The 13,082-nt window shown below is 41.5% G+C and overlaps 1 protein-coding gene across 15 annotated transcripts in view; it reads left to right on the top strand.

Annotated features, from left to right (window-relative positions):
* Rgs7 (regulator of G protein signaling 7) overlaps window positions 1-13,082 on the top strand; it is a 433,787-nt gene that overhangs the window by 136,824 nt on the left and 283,881 nt on the right. The gene's annotated exons all lie outside the window — the stretch shown is intronic.

The raw sequence follows: 13,082 nt of genomic DNA, 5'->3' as shown, positions 1-13,082 counted from the left end.
GCTGAGTCTTATACCCAAGAACGAGCTTGTAAACAAGACATTATCTGTCAATGGGTCCTCAGCCTTTGGAAACATTTTAATAGATAAATGATACAATACTCCACATATGTTCTGAATCAGCACCAACTCCACATATTCCAAAGCATTTGTTTGAAAGTTATGCTCAGGTGCATCTCAGCAGGCTGGTGACAACTGATGATACTTGTCAAGACAAACAGTAGCAGTAGCCACAGTGCAAAAGCCACCAACTCGCAGATGATTTTTTTTGTCACCAATTTTCAAGAGCTTCAGACAAACAGTGATACAGGATATGTCTGGGTGGTGTCATATAGAGCTGTCCTGTGACAGCTATTGCTTGTGGGTTGGTCGTTTGTCAAGACAATATGTACCCAAGGCAGCACTGGTGAGCAAGAAACTGTGAGCAAACTGGAGACACTCGTAGAGTCTCAGAAACAAGGTGTGAGTGATAAAATTCTGCTTCAGCCTTCTCCCTGATAACCAGGAGTATGCTTCTTGGGGTCTTGCTTTTTATTATTCTTCTCATCTAGATGCAGTCTTGTGCTGTACTGCAGTAGTATGCTCTGTATGTATGTATGCTATGTATGTATGTATGTATGTATGTATGTATGTATGTATGTATGTATGTATGCTATGTACTTCATGCAGGTCAGTGCAAACTCAGGGCACAGTGTGTCATGTTCTGATACCTCTGATGCTCCGAACTCCCCTCCTACTGGCACATGCTGTCTGCTCTGCCTGTTTTTCTTCTGGAGGCCTGAGTCCACCGTCTTTCTCACTTCCGACTTCTCTAAAACGTTGTCCAGGCTGCTTCCTGCAGGCTTTGTTTTGCCCACATCAGAGAACATGAAGACCTCAGTCACATCTGATATGAAGGAATGAGAGATGGTTTACTCTCTGTTTTGTTCTGTTATTATGGTCTTATTCATTATTCTTAAGCAGTAGCTAATGTCATATTAGTATTTTAGGTAATCATATCATACAAGTTTGATTTTTACATCTGTGTACCCTCATTTTTTTCAGCCGTTGAATATGACTGTCAATAATATGCTCCATGAGCCTTTGGAGACTCTATGAGTTAATAATGCATTTACATAAGGGAATGATGCATATTTGTAATCTCAACACCCAGGAGGTGGAGGCCAGAGAGTCATGAGCTTGAGACCAGCCTAGGTTACATGGCAAGACCCTGTGTCAAACAAAACAAATTGAAACAAAACAAAGCCAAGCAAGAAACATATTTTATCTATCTATCTATCTATCTATCTATCTATCTATCTATCTATCTATCTATCTATCTATTGTTTATTCACTTTACATCCCCATCACTGTCTTCCTCTTAGCCACCTCCTCTCCCAGTCCTTCCCTCCATCCACTCTCCCCTTCTCCTCTGAGCAGGTGGGGGCCCCCTGCGTACCCTGACACATCACGTCTCTGCAGGGCTGGTGCATCCTCTCCCACTGAGGCCAGACAAGCCAGCCCAGCTAGAAGAACATATCCCACAGACAGGCAACGGCATCTGGGATAGACCCTGCTCTAGTTGTTCAGGATCCACATGAAAGACCAAGCTGCACATCTGCTACATATGTGTGGGGAAGCCTAGGTCCAGCCTGGCAACACATATATTTTAAGTGATCAAAGTGAGACCCAGGATAGTGTAAATGCTCAACTAATGTTTGTAGTTATTACCATCACGATCATGACTACTGTGAGGTACAGGGACTAGAGATGGTGAGGGAGGATCCCAAGCCTCAATTGTCATGATAGCCAATCACAACTCCCCATGCATTTCCCTTGAGTTTTGTTTCCATTTTGAGAGTAGGTTTGGGTTATTAAATATCTTGTTAAACTTGCATCGTGGCACATGTCATTTAGTCCCTCTGAGTTTGTATCACTGCATTCAGGAAAGCATGTCACCTCTGCGTTCCAGCCTGTCATGACACTGTTCAGTGTCAGGGGAGATAGTTCTTTCAGTAGGCCCACAGTAGACAAATTAACATGTAGGTTGGCACTACCTGAATAGTTCGTTCCAGAGAAAGGTAGAGACTCACTACAAAGAAGTTCCCAAGAATCCATCACCAACCAGCCTGCCCACCCCAGCCCCCAGAGAAGAGAGATTCTGTGCATGAAGATACCATTGGCCAGGGCGTTGCCTTAGAATTTAGACTCTCCTGGCACACAGTGACCTCTGTCTAACTTCTCAGCATCAGATAAGAGCTTAAAACAAGCAAGGACTCTCTTGACCCCAGCCACCCTCTGACTGCTAGTTTCAGTTTTGAATTTCTCAAGATTTCTTCTAAGTGTTGTTTGCCAGTCCACACAGGCAAACTCAAAAGAACATGAAGTAACGCCATTACTCAGGGGTCTGAGGCAGGAGTATCCCAAGTTCAAGGTCTGTTTGTGAAGGCAGTTTAGGCAACAACTCAAATGTAAAAAGTCAGAATGGAGCCGAGGCTGCAGCTCCGTGGTAGAGTGCTTAGCTAGAATGTGTAAAGTAGGAAATGATTGGGTCTCCAACAGTTTTTGCTAAGGTGAGAAATCTTGTTTCTGATTTTGTGGTAACACCTTTTTTTTTATTTTTTTATTTGTCATGATGGAGGTAACTGCACAACAGAGTTGACTAAAAAGGCTGAGAAGTTAAATTAGACAAACTCTGGGAGGTGCCTCTTGTCAATGGAGTGAGGATTCTGAGGCTGTGCCAGGAGGATGGCCACTCTGGTGGATGTAGCACACGCAGTGTAACTGTATGGTAGGCTGAGTCGGGCCCACTTTCCCATTTTCTTTTCCAGCTAGAATCCTAGTTGAGTTTCACAATGCCTCCTAAACCATGAGTACCACAAGTCCCTCCTGGTCTTGCATCCCTATTACTGAGTCAGATTTGGACATGAATGTGAGGTACATGGCATAGGACTGAAGCCAAACCAGAAGGGTTGCATCATCTGCCCAGTGAAAGAGTTTCTTCTATTTCTTTAGTGAAAACAAAACAAAACAAAACAAAACAAAACAAAACAAAACAAAACAAAACAGGTAAGGGTTTTGACTCTCTTCAAAACGAGGAAATCAAAATGTATCAGTCTCCATTTTAATCTCGAACATTTACTAAGCCAGTGTTCCTTACCCCAGCTCCAGTGGCAGTAGCTCCGTGAACTTTCCACTTGGATGTTGTCCATGGACGCATGTTTCTCAATGTGTCCAAGGCCTTCAGGAATAAAGAATCTAAAGAAAAATATCTGTAACATTTTCAACTGGAAGTACCAATTTCTTCTTTGGTGTGTTGGTTAATGAACCATTTTGAGCAAGCCATCCTAGCTCTCTTTGAGAATACCTTTTTAATTTCATTCCCAGCGGTTGCCACAGCCTGCATGGATCTTATCTGTTCATGCATTGGTTTGTTCTGTATTGCCCTCAGCAATACAGATAGTATTGATAGGCAGCTCAAAGCCAGAAAGTAGCCTTGTCTGTCTCATAACTCAGTGCTTTGAAAATGTAGGTGCTTAGTAAATATTCACTGACTGAATAATCAAACTTAGTAGTCATTTCAAGGACATCTGTATGTAAAGTTTATATTTTAATAAGTTGTAATAAGTATATATTTATCTTTTTATATTTATTTGAAAGTATGTATGTATGTGCATGTCTGTGTGTGGGTAGGTATATGTGTGAATGAAAGCACCAATGGATTCCAGAAGTGGGCCTCAGATCCCCTGGATCTGGAGTTTGAGGTATTATGAACTGTTCAGCGTAGGTTCTAAAAACTGAACTCTGGTTCTCTGATCATAACTCTTGAGCATTATCTGGAAGGAGGGAGCCTTAATTGAGAAAATGCCTCCATAAGATCTGGCTATAAGGCATTTTCTTAGTTAGTTATTGGCAGGGAGGACCCAGACCATTGTGGTGGTCCCATCCCTTGGCTGATGGCCCTAGAATCTATTAGAAAGCAGCTTGAGCCATGGGAAGCAAACTAGTAAGCCGCACTTCTTTATGGCTTTTGCATCAGCTTCTGCCACCAGGTTCCTGCCCTGTTTGAATTCTTGCCCTCACTACTTTCAATAGTGAACAGTGATATAGAAGTGTAAGTCAAATAGACCCTTCTCTTCCCAATTTGGTCTTTGGTGTTTAATCGCATCAATAAAAACCCTAAGAGAGTAGGTTCAAAAGAGAGTAGCAAGGAATATGGTGGGACACTTAGATGGTAGTTCCATGAAGCATGCCTTTGGAAGACAGGGTAAGAAGTTTCTCATAACTGACAGCGATGGGAAGCCAGCAAGTGCCCACTGAGAAAGGAATGAAGCCATCTTGATTGGAATTGGTCAGATTTTGTGCATCCAGGTTAGTGATTTTTCAATTTCCCTGCATTCAACATGGGAATTGTTGGCCCTTTACTCTCTCAACACTTTGATCTCTGTAATAGTCAGGCTTCTTCAGAGTTCCCACTCTGAATAACAGCTGTCAAGACACTACCAATACAGATTGTTTTTTCTCTATTAGATACTAATTGAAGGATCAGAAAATAGCTTGAAAGCAATGGCTGGAATGACTCTGGGATCCTGCTAGCAATTCATAATTTTCACTATAAATCCTAGCTCAAAATGACTACTGACTCAACAGATGACTGTGGATTGCCCTGTGTACTGCTCTGTGTATATAATAATGATTGTGTGATGATATGTTTTCATGTCCAGTATTTTAAACTTAGTGGTTATGATAAGCAGGTACCTGTGCTGGTTTCCGTAAAGCTGAGGTAAACACGTAAAGAAGGATCATTTCATGATCATTTCAGATTACAGTTGGGAAGGTTTAGTCGTAACAACTCAGCTCTGTTGTTTTAGGACATGGTAAGGAAGAACGAGATGGGAAGGGTTTGGAGAGGTGAAGCTCTTTACCTTATGGTGGCCTGAATGCCTTTGGAAGGCAGGAAAAGAAGTCTCTCATAACTGACAGTAATGGGAAGCCAGCAAGCACCCACTGAGAAAGGGGGAGACTCTCGCACCCAAAGCGGAGCATATCCACAATGATCTACATACTCTGACCGGGTGCTACCTCCGAAAGTTCTCCCCACCATCAAATAATGACATCCTCTGGGAACCAGGCTTTCAGTGCATATAGTTTCGATACATCATAACAATATTCAAATGTGGATTTTTAGTACACAATATTTAAAGTCATCCAATGGAGTATTTCATCTCTGATACTCTAATTGTATCATCCAGTGTGCAGCTTGCTCTTTTTTTGCTACTCTACAAAAAAAAAAAAAAAAAAAAAAAAAAGCCCATTCAAAGCATTAGTATGAGCTCTGGCGTTTGCTTGCAATCATTACCACTGCTTTTAAGTATTCATTCTGTTTCTGCATGAGAACAGGAAGGGACTAAACAAAGCGACAGTTGAGAAAATACTCTCTTCCCTTTCATTGATACATCTAGTCTAGCTGATTTTTAAAGAGAGCACTCTACATTAGAGTCTTTTGTTTGCTGAATGTTTCTGTTCTAAATTGGCAGACATCACAGTTATTAACTTTAGAGAAGGTAAAACACACTACAGTTATTTGATTTTTTTTTTTTGCGAAGTGACTCACTTCTTTACTCACTAAGAAGATTATACACTACTCACACAATGTTTGTGATAAATTCATGATAGGTTTTGAAAAATTGGAGAACCGCACCCACATATACTCATCTCTGTGACCAGCAGGATAAAATAATACTCAAGACTATGAAGAAGAAATATATCCTCATTGGCCTCTTTTTCTCCAAATTCTTCTGGGATCCTTTTTTATAGAATTGTTTACTTGCCCTTGTTTTGTGTGTTTTAGTTTTCTTTTTAGTTTTAGTTTTCTTTGTTTTTAATGCTATTTCTAAAGCACATCTGTTTACATCTCCCTTTATCCCATGATTGTCTGAGTATTTTATACCATCTTAGGCTATTTGGACAATTTCATCTCCTTAGGCTCTAGTATAATAAAAGAGAAAACTCCCCATATATTGACTTTGGGTAATATTTATCATTGTTGGTTATTTGGAGGACAGCAGAGCCTCCTCTTTATTTTGATACCTTGGAATTGTTTCAGAAAGTTAGTTGTTGATGGTTTCCAGTAACCTTACTTATCTAGAGCACATGTGCTGTGTCCTTTTGTTTCCTACAACCAGACTTCAAAGAATTATCAGTTCCCTGAGGATTAAGATTATTTTGATTTTTGCCACCATTGTATCTTTATTGCCTCTAAATACACCATTCAGGACTAAGTGGATAGATAGAAATAGAGGGACTATATCAGTATGTGTAGATATCTAGAAGGACTATATAAGTATGTATAGATATCTATTCAGTATGCACATAAATAAGTAAATAAATACATGTATTTATTCATTTGAAAAACAAAAACAAAACTGTGAAAGTTAGGCCACTGTTTCGTTATTACCCTGAATTGGAGGAGATGGGGTTCTTTTTTTTTTTTTTTTGGTTTTTCAAGACAGGGTTTCTCTGTATAGCCCTGGCTGTTCTGGATCTCACTTTGTAAATCAGGCTGGCCTCGAAGTCAGAAATCCGCTTGCCTCTGCCTCCCGAGTGCTGGGATTAAAGGCGTGCACCACCATGCCCGACTGAGATGGGGTTCTTGACTTTAAGCTGAATTCTTACTTTGATTCACATAAGCAGAGAAATATCTATGGAAAGAATGTTGTAGGCAACTTCTTCGGCTCACAGAATCTGAGGGAGAGGAAAGTACCTGAGCAGTCCTGGAAACAGGAACCAAAGGGCTTCTTATAGTCAAGAAAGCCAGAAGTCCTGGTGACCTCTTTTAGGGAAAGGCTATTCAGGGTGGAAGGAAGTCCTGGATTTGATAGAGCAGTATCACCTGCCAAAGGTAATCTTCCAGGCTGCAGCCAACTGCTAAGTGGTTAGAGACAGCAGCTGGGGATGAGCCCTACTGGGCTGGACTCTTCTTTGTTCCAGTAAATTTGTCTTTCCCTTAGTGGTGAGCTTCTTTTAGACTGCTAAAGTCTGCCTCTGATGTCATGTTGTAGTTGTCTGTTCTTGGAAGTTTCATAGGAGCAGCAATATGATTGCACTTTTTTTTTGTACCAATAGTTATAATAAGATCTGCAAGTACATTTTTCAATGGACCTTAATATGCATGTATAAACTATCTACCTTTATTCACTGACAAATTGTTGTGCAAGTCATACAAGTGGGTGTATTTGAGTGTGTGTGCACACACAGATGTGGGCACATGTGTGATATATCTAGTGTGTATGATATAGGCAAGTTTGTGTTTGCAGGGTTAAGAGTGTGGACTTGTTATCAGCTCCCTAGAAGTTTGCAGCATTATGAGGAAGAAAAATGTAAACAACAGACTCCCGAAATTATTTAGCAAAACATTAAAAAATTGACATTGGAATTGCAGAGTGCTGGATTGGTATCCTGGCTTTCGTGGAAGTAAAGACCTGAGATGAATCACTTAGTTAGAACTTGTCCATAAATCTCCAAAATATAATGTTGCCATGGGGATTATATTAACAAGGATGGAATGAATCATGGTGTGTATGCCTGTTAGGATGCTTGTCACAGAGTGGTTTTAGTTTTTAGGTTCTTATTTATGTATGTTTTTAGAGTTGTTGGTTCTGAAGTGAAGAAATAATTTATTCTGGTTGTGAGGGTCAGAAAAGGAATTTAAACTTCCCTGAAGGATGTGGGCCATTTTAATGACAATACAAGAGACAGAGAGTCAGATGGGAAAGACCGGGTTGATGGACTTGGAGATACAGAGAGTGCTAATAAGGCAACTGAGTAATTTGTGTGCAGTTATGGTGTGGTGAAGCCTCTGGAAAGGAGTCTATTGTGCATGTTCATGAGTTTCTTTCTCATGCTGCACCCCACATCAGACCAGCAACATAGGGATGGTCGGTCACCATCTGGCAAAGTCACGGCAGTGCTAGAATTAATGAGATTTGGCAATTCTGAATCTGACCATCTCAAAATTTGTTAGATGGGTGGCAGGGGGATATAAACAAAATAGGAAGTACAGTGTAGGAAGAAAGATTTACCTGGAAAGACGAGCTCCTCTTTGAGTGGGTTGAATCATGCTTTTGGCATGATGGGATGAAACTGAAGGTGGGGGTGGGGCACTGAATGAGAAAATGTGAAGTGAGGAGAGCTGGGGTCCTGATGGGATCTTAGGAAATGCCTGCACTGAGGCAACTGGCAGGAAGTAGACTACACTGGATGGAGTTCAAGAAGGTTGAGGATCATGGAAGCCAAAGAGAAGTTGCTGTAGAAACAGTCAGCATCCATGGTGGCTTGCAGTATTATCGCCATATTCTGCTTTGTATGTGTAAATGTAGGTGTGCTGCTTTTAACTTTCACATTAGAGACAGTCTAACCTAGAGGGTTAGAGAAAGCCAAGAAGAAAGTCCATATTAGAAGCAGAACTGGAAGCTGGATTGTCTGACCATGGGGTTTGTGAACCTGAACAATTTTTTAATTCATCGAGTGATGGGAAGACCAATGTGGATGTCACTTAAGTGGGTGTGTTCAGTTTGTGAAATCCCATCAAGATGTGCACTAACGACAGAAGCATTATGCTCATGTGAATCCCTGAGAAGTTTCGAATTCAAAGGAAATGAACAAGAGAAGAATGCCTTATGGAATGGATGGAAACAAAAATTGAAGCAACTCCCTAGATCAGGGGAATGGAATGTTGAAGTAACTCCTCAGGGCTGGAGAGATGGCTCAGCAATGGAATGCTTGCTTGGGCAAGGGACTGGGGTTCAGATTCGTGTAATTCACATGAATGCTGGTTGGGTGTGGGCACTGGCCTGTAATTCAGGCCACAGATGCTAGCATAGAGGCAGGGTATCCCTGAAACAAGTTGGGAAGTGAGACTATAGCAGAATCAAGGAGCTCATGGTTTGATTTAGAGATTGTGCCTCAGAAGAATATGGTGGAAGAGCCATTGAGGAAGATCACCAGAATCAGCTTCAGGCAAACACACACGCACATGAACACACACACACATGACACACACACACACACACACACACACACACACACACACACACACACACACAAACACACACATGCACCAACCCATGCACACAAGTACATATGCATATACACATACATGTACATGAGGACTCATGCATGCAGCAAGCACACACATGTGTGCACACACACGCATACACAATATACACATGCATACATATGCACACAGGCACTCACACTTGCAGCATGCACACATGCATACAAGACACCAAATATGCATAAACACACATGCAAATACACAACACACATGCAATGCATTACACACAAAAAGAAGAAAAACAATGAATGATTGTTCGAGTGACCCTCACTTTAATTATCGAGTCCCATATTACCTTATAAGTGTATTAGATTTGGGGTATAATTATTTATGCTTGAGACATGTAGTTCTCTTAACTGAAGGACAAAGTCTTTAATGTTGCTTCTAGCAATTTCAATAAAAGCCACACAACATGTTTGATATTTATATACTAAGTAATATTTCATAATATCATTGTAATTAGCCTTCACATAGGTTGAGGAGATAGAGCCTTCTTTGACCCACATTTCACAGAATTGAATCTTAGACATGGTGCATGATCTTTGTGAGGTCTCACCACTAGGAGGCAGGAGAGCCTGGGCTCTAACCCCTTTGTGTGATGATCCTTTTTCTAGGCTTCATCAACACTGTTGACACATGAGAACAGAATAATTACATTTATACCTCATGAGGCCCTGGAATCATAGAAATACGCCCTTCACCATCCCCAATTAAGACTGAAAATTGTCCCCATCTGACCTGCATCTATTCTGTAAGAGTAGGCAAAGCCATTGTCTTTATTATTATTATTATTAGATATTTTCTTCATTTACATTTCAAATGCTATCCCCAAAGCCCCCTATACTCTCCCCCTGCCCTGCTCCACAACCCACCCACTTCTGCTTCCTAGCTCTGGCATTCTCCTGTACTGGGGCATATGATCTTCGCAAGACCAAGGGCCTCTTCTCCCATTGATGGTCAACTCAACTAGGCCATCATCTGCTACATATGCAACTAGAGACACAGCTCTGGGGGGTACTGGTTAGTTCATATTGTTGTTCCTCCTATAGGGTTTCAGATCCCTTTAGCTCCCTGGGTACTTTCTATAGTAAAGCCATTGTCTTAAATTCTGACTTGAGATAAGATAAGCTTCCTATATTTGGAAGGCAGGTAGGAGGAAAGGCAATGGGGAAGCCTTAGCTTTAAAATTCTTTTCTTTTTTGTTTAAGTGGCAAGGAAAGGTTTAGATTCTCACTTTGCCTTTCCACTGTTTTCATGCGAAATGTGTAGCACTTCATTAGTCTATGAAGAGCTATGCAAAAGAACAACCCATTCAAAGAATTTCATATGGGTTCCTTTTAGCATAAATATTTTTCAAAAATGTTTGCTATTAATTGTAAATTGACATTTTATTTGAATGCGAAATGAAGTGTATTTCCAATAAGCTATAAAAAGCATGAACTTGGTCCTCCTGGCTTGGGAGGCGACCTCAGCCTCAGCAGCAGCGGTCGCCATCTGGGTTCCGGGACTCCACGGGACCTAGGAAATTAGTCTGAACAGGTTAGAGGGTGCACCAGAGAACCGGACAGCTTCTGGGACGGGCGGAAGCACAGAGCCGCTGAGGCAGCAGCCTGGGCGGGCCACAGACAACCGGCCACCATCCGGACCAGAGGACAGGTGTACGCCTGGCTTGGGAGGCGACCTCAGCCTCAGCAGCAGCGGTCGCCATCTGGGTTCCGGGACTCCGCGGGACCTAGGAAATTAGTCTGAACAGGTTAGAGGGTGTGCCAGAGAACCGGACAGCTTCTGGGACGGGCAGAAGCACAGAGCCGCTGAGGCAGCAGCCTGGGCGGGCCGCAGATAACCGGCCACCATCCGGACCAGAGGACAGGTGTCCGCCTGGCTCGGGAGACGGCCTCGGCCTCAGGAGCAGCGGTCACCATCTTGGTTCCAGGACTCCCTGGAACTTAGGATTTTAGTCTGCACAGGTGAGAGTCTGCACCACAGAAGCTGACAGCTTCTGGGAACTGCCAAAGCAACACAGCTTCTGAGAGAGGCCCTGTTTTGGGCCTTCTTCTTCGACCAGGAGGAGGTCCAAAAACAAGATATCTGCGCACCTTCCCTGTAAGAGAGCTTGCCAGCAGAGAGTGCTCTGAGCACTGAAACTCAGAGGAGAGAATCTGTCTCCCAGGTCTGCTGAGAGACGGTAACAGAATCACCAGAAGAACAATCTCTAAACAGAGTCAACTATAACTACTAACTCCAGAGATTACCAGATGGCGAAAGGTAAACGTAGGAATCCTACTAACAGGAACCAAGACCACTCACCATCATCAGAACCCAGTACTCCCACTTCGCCCAGTCCAGGGCACCCCAACACACCCGAAAACCTAGACCTAGATTTAAAAGCATATCTCATGATGATGGTAGAGGACATCAAGAAGGACTTTAATAAATCACTTAAAGAAATACAGGAGAACACTGCTAAAGAGTTACAAGTCCTTAAAGAAAAACAGGAAAACACAATCAAACAGGTAGAAGTCCTTACAGAAAAAGAGGAAAAAACATACAAACAGGTGATGGAAATGAACAAAACCATACTAGACCTAAAAAGGGAAGTAGAAACAATAAAGAAAACTCAAAGTGAGGCAACACTGGAGATAGAAACCCTAGGAAAGAAATCTGGAACCATAGATTTGAGCATCAGCAACAGAATACAAGAGATGGAAGAGAGAATCTCAGGTGCAGAAGATTCCATAGAGAACATCGGCACAACAATCAAAGAAAATGGAAAATGCAAAAAGATCCTAACTCAAAATATCCAGGAAATCCAGGACACAATGAGAAGACCAAACCTACGGATAATAGGAGTGGATGAGAATGAAGATTTTCAACTCAAAGGACCAGCAAACATCTTCAACAAAATTATTGAAGAAAACTTCCCAAATATAAAGAAAGAGATACCTATGAACATACAAGAAGCCTACAGAACTCCAAATAGACTGGACCAGAAAAGAAATTCCTCCCGACACATAATAATCAGAACAACAAATGCACTAAATAAAGATAGAATACTAAAAGCGGTAAGGGAAAAAGGTCAAGTAACATATAAAGGCAAGCCTATCAGAATTACACCAGATTTTTCACCAGAGACTATGAAAGCCAGAAGAGCCTGGACAGATGTTATACAGACACTAAAAGAACACAAATTCCAGCCCAGGCTACTATACCCAGCCAAACTCTCAATTACCATAGATGGAGAAACCAAAGTATTCCACGACAAAACCAAATTCTCACATTATCTCTCCACGAATCCAGCCCTTCAAAGGGTAATAACAGAAAAAAACCAATACAAGAACGGGAACAATGCCCTAGAAAAAACAAGAAGGTAATCCCCCAACAAACCTAAAAGAAGACAGCCACAAGAACAGAATGCCAACTTTAACAACAAAAATAACAGGAAGCAACAATTACTTTTCCTTAATATCTCTTAACATCAATGGTCTCAACTCCCCAATAAAAAGACATAGACTAACAAACTGGCTACACAAAAAAGACCCAACATTTTGCTGTTTACAGGAGACACATCTCAGAGAAAAAGATAGACACTACCTCAGAATAAAAGGCTGGAAAACAATTTTCCAAGCAAATGGTATGAAGAAACAAGCTGGAGTAGCCATCCTAATATCTGATAAGATTGACTTCCAACCCAAAGTCATCAAAAAAGACAAGGAGGGGCACTTTGTTCCATCAAAGGTAAAATCCTCCAAGAGGAACTCTCAATTCTGAATATCTATGCGCCAAATACAAGGGCAGCCACATTCATTAAAGAAACTTTAGTAAAGCTCAAAGCACACATTGCACCTCACACAATAATAGTGGGAGACTTCAACACACCACTTTCACCAAAGGACAGATCATGGAAACAGAAACTAAACAGGGACACACTGAAACTAACAGAAGTGATGAAACAAATGGATCTGACAGATATCTACAGAACATTTTATCCTAA

The sequence above is a fragment of the Mus musculus genome, chromosome 1 (genome assembly GCF_000001635.26).
Source record: "Mus musculus strain C57BL/6J chromosome 1, GRCm38.p6 C57BL/6J".
In the NCBI taxonomy this organism is placed as follows: Eukaryota; Metazoa; Chordata; class Mammalia; order Rodentia; family Muridae; genus Mus; species Mus musculus.
This window is presented reverse-complemented; position numbering and strand designations above follow the sequence as displayed.